This window comes from Garra rufa, chromosome 10 (genome assembly GCF_049309525.1).
Source record: "Garra rufa chromosome 10, GarRuf1.0, whole genome shotgun sequence".
NCBI classification, from domain to species: Eukaryota; Metazoa; Chordata; class Actinopteri; order Cypriniformes; family Cyprinidae; genus Garra; species Garra rufa.
In genome coordinates, this window is record NC_133370.1 from 31796393 (window position 1) to 31803679 (window position 7287).

Genomic DNA, 7287 nt, shown 5'->3' on the forward strand with positions numbered 1-7287 from the left:
ATGAAATCAAATTGTTTTCTGAAAACTCAACCAGATGTTTGTTCTGCATCTTCTCAAGTATCACTGTGATGATTTTCAAGTTGTTTTACTGTATCATTTTATAATAATTCCATACCAAAGTCAACATATGCAATTGACATTGCTATATAGGCATTTTAAAAATTCATAAAAATATGAAATCAAATTGTTTTCTGAAAACTCCAACAGATTATTGTTCTACATCTCCTCAAGCACCACTGTGGTGATTTTCAAGTTGTTTTACTGTATACTTTTTTAATAAAAAGTCGACATATGCTATTTACATTGCTTTATAGATATACATTTTTTTTATAAAAATATGAAATCAAATTGTTTTCTGAAATCTCCAAACGATTATTGTTCTTCATCCCCTCAAGTACCACTGTGGTGATTTTCATGCAGCTTAACATGCAGTTTAATTGTTTTTATAATTGCATACCAAATCTGGACCAATAATATTTCTCTATAAATACATGATTAATAAAAACATAAAAATATGAAATCAAATTATTTTCTGAAAACTCTAAAAACTTTTTATTATTAGTTCCCCTTCAGTCGAATCACTACGACGTTACATTGGGACAGAAGAAAAAGAAGTGTTCCTGCAGGCGCCCGTTTTCACGGCCTCAACAAAGCCTCCAGCGAGCAAGCCCCATTGAGTGCACAGTGGTGCCGCGGTTTCCTGCCTGGGCAGACCGGGACTAAAAGAGCAATTTCTCACGGCTGTGTTAGACGTTCTTTTAAGAAAGGCTTTCCGGCCGTGCGTTTGTGGGTGCGGCAGTTACCTCACCTCTCTGGACGGACATGAACGCTGTCTCACATGTCTAGGTCGTGAACATGCTGGGGCAGCGTTCCCGGATGGTTTGTGGGTTCATTGCGAACACATGACCATGGCTATGCTGAAGTCTCACCGCTCGTTCGTGAGACGGCTCCACTCATCGTCCCGCGGTAGGCGGTTAAACCATCAATGTTTTTCAGCCACCGTGGGAGACACGAGGGAGACTTGCAGATCACTGTGCCAAACGTTCCGCCGGCCCCAAACGCCCTGCGGACTTCCGCACCTCAGCGTGGTCCCGCCGAGATGCCAGAGCAGTACACTTCCCCGCATGCCCGGCTGAGCGTCTCCTTTGGCACTCCACAGGAGGGGGAGATGTCTGTTGCAGCATCAGAGGGAGAGTCTGAGAGTGAGGATGCCATCCCGGCGGCGCAGCACCCCTCGGAGGTTTCTTCCCAGAGGTGCACGAGGAGCTGGTCAAAATGTGGCGGGCACCTTCTTCATCTTGCCCGCTCCCCAGCTCCTCTCCCCTCGCCACCCTCCGCCCCCAGTTCGACGGTACCCACATTTTCTCAAAAAGAGAAACCAGGGAAGAAGGTAAGCACTGCTTAGTGCAGGTTGACTCTTCTCCAGGACGTACATCCTTCTGGGTTCAGTCTCTTTTCCCTGTCTCCCCCCAGGCTGCCCCACCACGGTCACGACGGTCAATTCCCTTGCTACTGCCACGGTGGTTGATACGGACGGTACGGCATGGCTTGGCTTTGCGATTCAGCTCTCCAGGCGTCCGCCCAGGTTCAGAGGTACCCTTTACATTTTTGTTCCCATTTTGTTACCAGAGGTACCCTTTTCAAGCTTGCCTCTGTCCTGCTTGCGGAGGATACGATCCAGCCTGCCCCTCTAGCCGAGCTGAAGTTAGGGTCTTACTGTCTCTACTTCAACGTGCCCAGAAAGAATGGTGGATAAACACCCATCCTGGATGGAGTTCTGTTTCAGCCCCTTTTCAGGCTATCGGATCAGATGCTCACGATGAAGTGCATACGAGTATGCTTCCGTCTCCAGGGGTGGGTTGAAGAACACTCGCTGTTATGTCTCGATTCCTCCCCGGCTCAGACCCCTTCTGCGGTCTGCCCCCGGGGGTCGAGTGTTTCAGTGAAAGGTGCTTCCATTTGGCCAGTCCCCTTCTCCCCGCATCCTTCTTAAGGCCACGGGAGCTTTCCTGTCCCCTCTTCGGCAGACAGGGATTCGCGTTTACAACCGTCTCGATGACTGGTGCCTTTCAGCTCACTCGCGAGTGCTTGGTGCTTCGGCACCTCTGCCATCTGGTCCTTCAGGCCAACCGAGAGAAGAGCAGACTCCCTCTAGAATAGAGGGGGATGTCTTTTCCCGGGCTGGAGCCAGACTCGGTCAACAGGACAGCCCGCCTTGCCACCAAGAGTGCGCAGTCAGTGCTGTAGTGCCTACGATTATGCAGGCACAACTCATCGGTCCTTTTCAAAATTTTGAGGCTCCTGGGGCACATGACAGCTTCAGCCGTTTTTCCGTTGAGCTCGTTTCATGTGAGACCGCTTCAGCACGATCGAGTCCTGAGATGGACATAGCATCTCGGCTCAATCTGGACTGGAGTTTTCCTGCAGTGTTGCTGACTAGTCAGCCCGTGGCTTTCCACAGGTTGAGATGCTGTGTGCAACGGGCACTTAGAGCTCATCCACCATCTGCTCCTACGGAGTCAAACGTGGCAGACATTGCTACATGCCATTCTCATGATGCCAGGGAAACTTAACCGTACGTCCTGTTGGCTTCCACGGCAGTCCAACCACCCTGCGGAATGGCGACTCCACCCCGTGACGCTATTTCGCCAATGCCCAGCCACATTCGCTCGCCCTTCCCGATTCCTCCCTTTGCCAGTCGCCTCTTCTCAAAGTGGCACTGGCACACAGCTGACCTCCGGGGCTCAAGTACGTCTGTGCAAGTCCAGGGAGGACGAGGTGTAAGTCTTGCTGGTTGCGCCACGGGAGTGGCCCACCCGGACTTAGGTCTCCCTCACGGCAGCCCCTCCCTGTTAGGGCAAGGATTGACACCCGCAGACCTCTCCTTCCTCAGGCCGTGATAGAAACTATCACTCAGTCCCGAGCCCCGTCTACCAGGCAGGCTTTTGCACTGAGATGGGGTCTGTTTGCTGACTGGTGTTCCTCTTGCGGAGAGGACCCACAGAGATGCACGATTGCAGTAATGCTTTCCTTCCTGCAAGAGAAGTTGGAGGGCAGGCTGTCCCCTTCGACTCTCAAAGTGTACGTTGCTGCTATCGCAGCGTATCATGATGCAGTAGGTGTAACATCGCTTGGTAAGCACCAACTCATCGTGAGGTTCCTGAGAGGTGCGAGGAGGATCAATCCTCCCAGACCGCACCTCGTACCCTCTTGGGATCTCTCCCTCGCCCTCCAAGGCCTGCGGGACGCCCCATTCGAGCCACTGGCGTCAGTTGAGCTAAAATTTCTGTCACTTAAGACAGCACTCCTGACTGCCCTGGCTTCCATCAAGAGGGTAGGGGACCTACAAGCCTTCTCTGTTAGCGAAGCGTGCCTAGAATTCGGGCCAGGCGATTCTCACGTTATCCTGAGACCCGGCTACATGCCCAAGGTTCCCACCACGCCTTTCTGCGATCAGGTGGTGAATCTGCAAGCTCTGACCCTGGAGGAGGCAGACCCAGCTTTGGCTATGTAGTGTCCAGTCTGTGCTTCACGCATATATGAAAGCCGCACTCGGCCCTTCAGACGCACCGAGCAGCTCTTTGTCTGCTTTGGAGGTCAGCAGAAAGGGAATGCGGTCTCCAAACAGAGGTTGGCTCATTGGGTGGTAGATGCCATCTCCCTGTCATACTTGTATCAGGGACTGCCATGCCCCTTAGGTGTTCGTGCCCACTCCACACGGAGTGTTGCCTCATCCTATGCGTTGGCTCATGGCGCCTCGCTAGCAAATATCTGTAGAGCTGCGGGCTGGGCGACACTGAATACCTTCGCTAGGTTTTATAACCTTTGCGTAGAGGCTGTTTCCTCCCGTGTCCTAACATAAGGACTTCAGGTGAGGGGAGGTCGGCTGGTGTCGGCTTGCTGCGCCATTCCCATGAGGATCCGTGTGCTATTTTCCCATTAACCCTGGGTCCTCCATGCCCCGCAGTCAGGGCTAGTTGCGGAGTAGTTCCTGACTGTGCTCCTGCCGGGTCTCCTTCGCCCCGCTAGTTGTGGCAATATATGTTTCAGTATTTTCCGGTGGTCAACCAGAAGGCCTCTGTTTCCCTCGTATGTCCCTAAGAACTTATGGATATATTGAATTATTTTTATTTCCACATGGAAAGATCTCATGTGCTCCGCCCCCCAACCATGCTTCCGTACAACTGGCATTCCTGTAGGGTCCCCCACAATTGGCCCCCAGGACGTTGGGAAGGTTACATTAACACTCCCACCTGCTAGCACGTATACCTGCCGGCACGTGGGATTGTGCCAACTGCTATATCACAGCTATGCAGATGATACCCAGATTTAACTAGCCTTATCGCCAAATGACTACAGCCCCATTGACTCCCTCTGCAAATGCATTGATGAAATTAGTTGGATGTACCAAAGCTTTCTTCAATTAAACAAGGAGAAAACAGAAGTCTTTGCATTTGGAAACAAGGATGAAGTTCATAAGGTAAATGCGTACCTTGATGCAAGGGGTCAAAAAAAAAAAATCAAGTCAAGAATCTTGGTGTGATTCTGGAGTCAGACCTGTTTCAGTAGCCATGTCAAAGCAGTAACTAAATCAGCATTCTATCATCTCAAAACCATTGCAAGAATTAGATGTTTTGTTTCCTGTCAAGACTTGGAGAAACTTGTTCATGCCTTTATCACCAGCAGGGTGGACTATTGTAATGGTCTCCTCACTTGCCTTCACAATAAGACCATTGGACAGTTGCAGCTCATACAGAACGCTGCTGCCAGGATTCTGACTAGAACCAGAAAATCAGAGCATATTACACCAGTTCTCAGGTCCTTACACTGGCTACCAGTTATGTTTAAGATAGATTTTAAAGTACTTTTACTTGTTTATAAAGCACTACAGGACCTACATACATTGCAGATATGCTCACTGAATATAAACCTAACAGACAACTCAGATCACTAGGATCGAGTCAGTTAGTAATATCAAGGGTTCACAAAAAACAAGGGGAATCCGCTTTTAGCTATTATGCCGCCCGCAGTTGGAACCCTCCCATGGTGCAACGCCTTGTCGTGGCGGCGAGGCTTGCGTGTTCTTGTGATCCCAAGAGCTATGCCGGCGGGAGCCTAGTGCTCCTGGCAGGTCCAACCTAGCCGGACAGGTTGAGGGGGAAGAGCCAGACGAAGCATGCACCCCGGTCCTCCAGGCTCGGGGGTTGGGCTCAGGGCTAACAACCCCGACCCATAAAAAAACCCCAAACGTTACAGAAACAGCAACAGAGAAAAACTCCGCATCTGGCTGCAGTGGTCCTCCAGAGTCCCATCTGGTGACTCGTATGAATGACAGTGGTGAAAGCCGAAAGGAAGCCACTGAAAGGAAGATGGAAGTCCTAAGTGCCAAGACCAAAACCAAAATTGGATTCTGGAATGTTCGTACTATGTACGAAATGGGAAAACTGGCACAGATCACGGCGGAGATGAGACGATATAGCCTGCACATCCTGGGGGTCAGCGAGAGCAGGTGGACCGGATCAGGTAAAATGAAAACCAGCACAGGCGAGACGGTACTGTACTCTGGAAGGGAGGACGATTGGCACCACGAGGGTGTTGCCATCATCCTTCGCAGAGGAACAGAGAAATCTCTGATGCAGTGGAAGCCGGTTAGCAGCAGACTCATGAGCACCAGGATGAGAGGACGACACGTCAACATCACCCTGATCCAATGCTATGCCCCAACAAACGATGGCGACGAGGAGGCCAAGGATGTGTTTTATGAGCAGCTCCAGTCCGAACTGGAAGCAGCTCCACGTCACGACCTCATCGTCATCTTGGGAGACCTCAATGCCAAGGTGGGGAGCAACAACACTCACCATGACAGAGCCATGGGGACACATGGATGTGGTGTCATGAACGACAACGGGGAACGCCTAGTGGAGTTCTGCACCTTGAACCACATGGTCATAGGTGGAACCCTGTTCCCTCATCGGGACATCCACAAGCTGACCTGGTGTTCACCCAATGGAAGAGACAAGAACCAGATTGACCATCTCATGATCAATGGCACATGGAGGCGGTCGTTGCTGGACGTCAAGGTGAAAAGAGGGGCGGACGTCGGCAGCGATCATCACCTTGTGACTGCACTGATAAGACTAAAATTGCAGACCACAAGCCGCAAGACAGCCATGCTGAAACACTTTGATGTCAGCAGGCTGCGAGACACCAAGGTGAAGACTGCTTTTGTGGTACAAGTGAGGAACAGGTTTCAGGCACTGCAAGCCCTAGATGAAGAAGCAGGAAGGGCAGATGAGCCCAACAAGCAGTGGGAACAGGTGGCTTCATTGTACTCCAAAGGCAGTGAAGCATGTGTGGGTTACAAACGGAAAAAGAAAAAAGAGTGGCTGGCTGAGAATACCTGGAAGGCCATCGACGAAAGACGTAACCTTAAGAAAAAACTGACAGAAGCCAAATCAGGGAGACTGCAGGAAAGATACCTACAACAGTACAGAGAAGCTAACAAGACGGTGAAAAGAATGGTAAGAGCAGACAAGCGAGCCTTCATGGACAACCTGGCAATGCAAGCAGAGGACGCTGCCGACCGAGGGGAACAAGGCACTCTGTTCAGAATCACCAAAGCTTTATGCGGTAAACACCATGGCAGCGCCAGTGCTCCCCCCATCAAAGACAAACAAGGCAGACTGCTAAAAATGGAAAACGAACAAGAGGCACGTTGGGCACAACACTTTCAGGAAGTCCTCAACAGACCACCGCCTGAAGAAGAAGCTGACATACAGGATGCCAGTGCTGACCTTGATATCAACACTGACACGCCTGGAAAGGAAGAAATCGTGGCAGCAATCAGATCCCTTAAGAACAGAAAAGCCCCTGGACATGACAACCTCAACGCTGAGCTGTTCAAGGCCGACCCGGACTTAGCAGCCGCCATCCTCCAGCCGCTCTTCAGAACAATCTGGGAAAGGAAGCAAGTTCCAGATGACTGGAATAAAGGTATCATAGTGAAGATCCCCAAGAAAGGAGCCCTCAGTGACTGTAACAACTGGCGCGGAATAACCCTCCTGTCAGTACCAAGCAAGATTCTTGCCAAGGTCATCATGCAACGGATATCTGACGCCGTTGACAAGTCACTGAGGAATGAACAAGCCGGATTTCGTAAAGGAAGAGGATGTATCGACCAGATCTTCGCTCTGCGTAACATCATCGAGCAATGCACAGAGTGGCAGAGACAGCTGTACATCAACTTCGTCGACTTTGAGAAGGCATTTGACAGCATCCACAGGGACA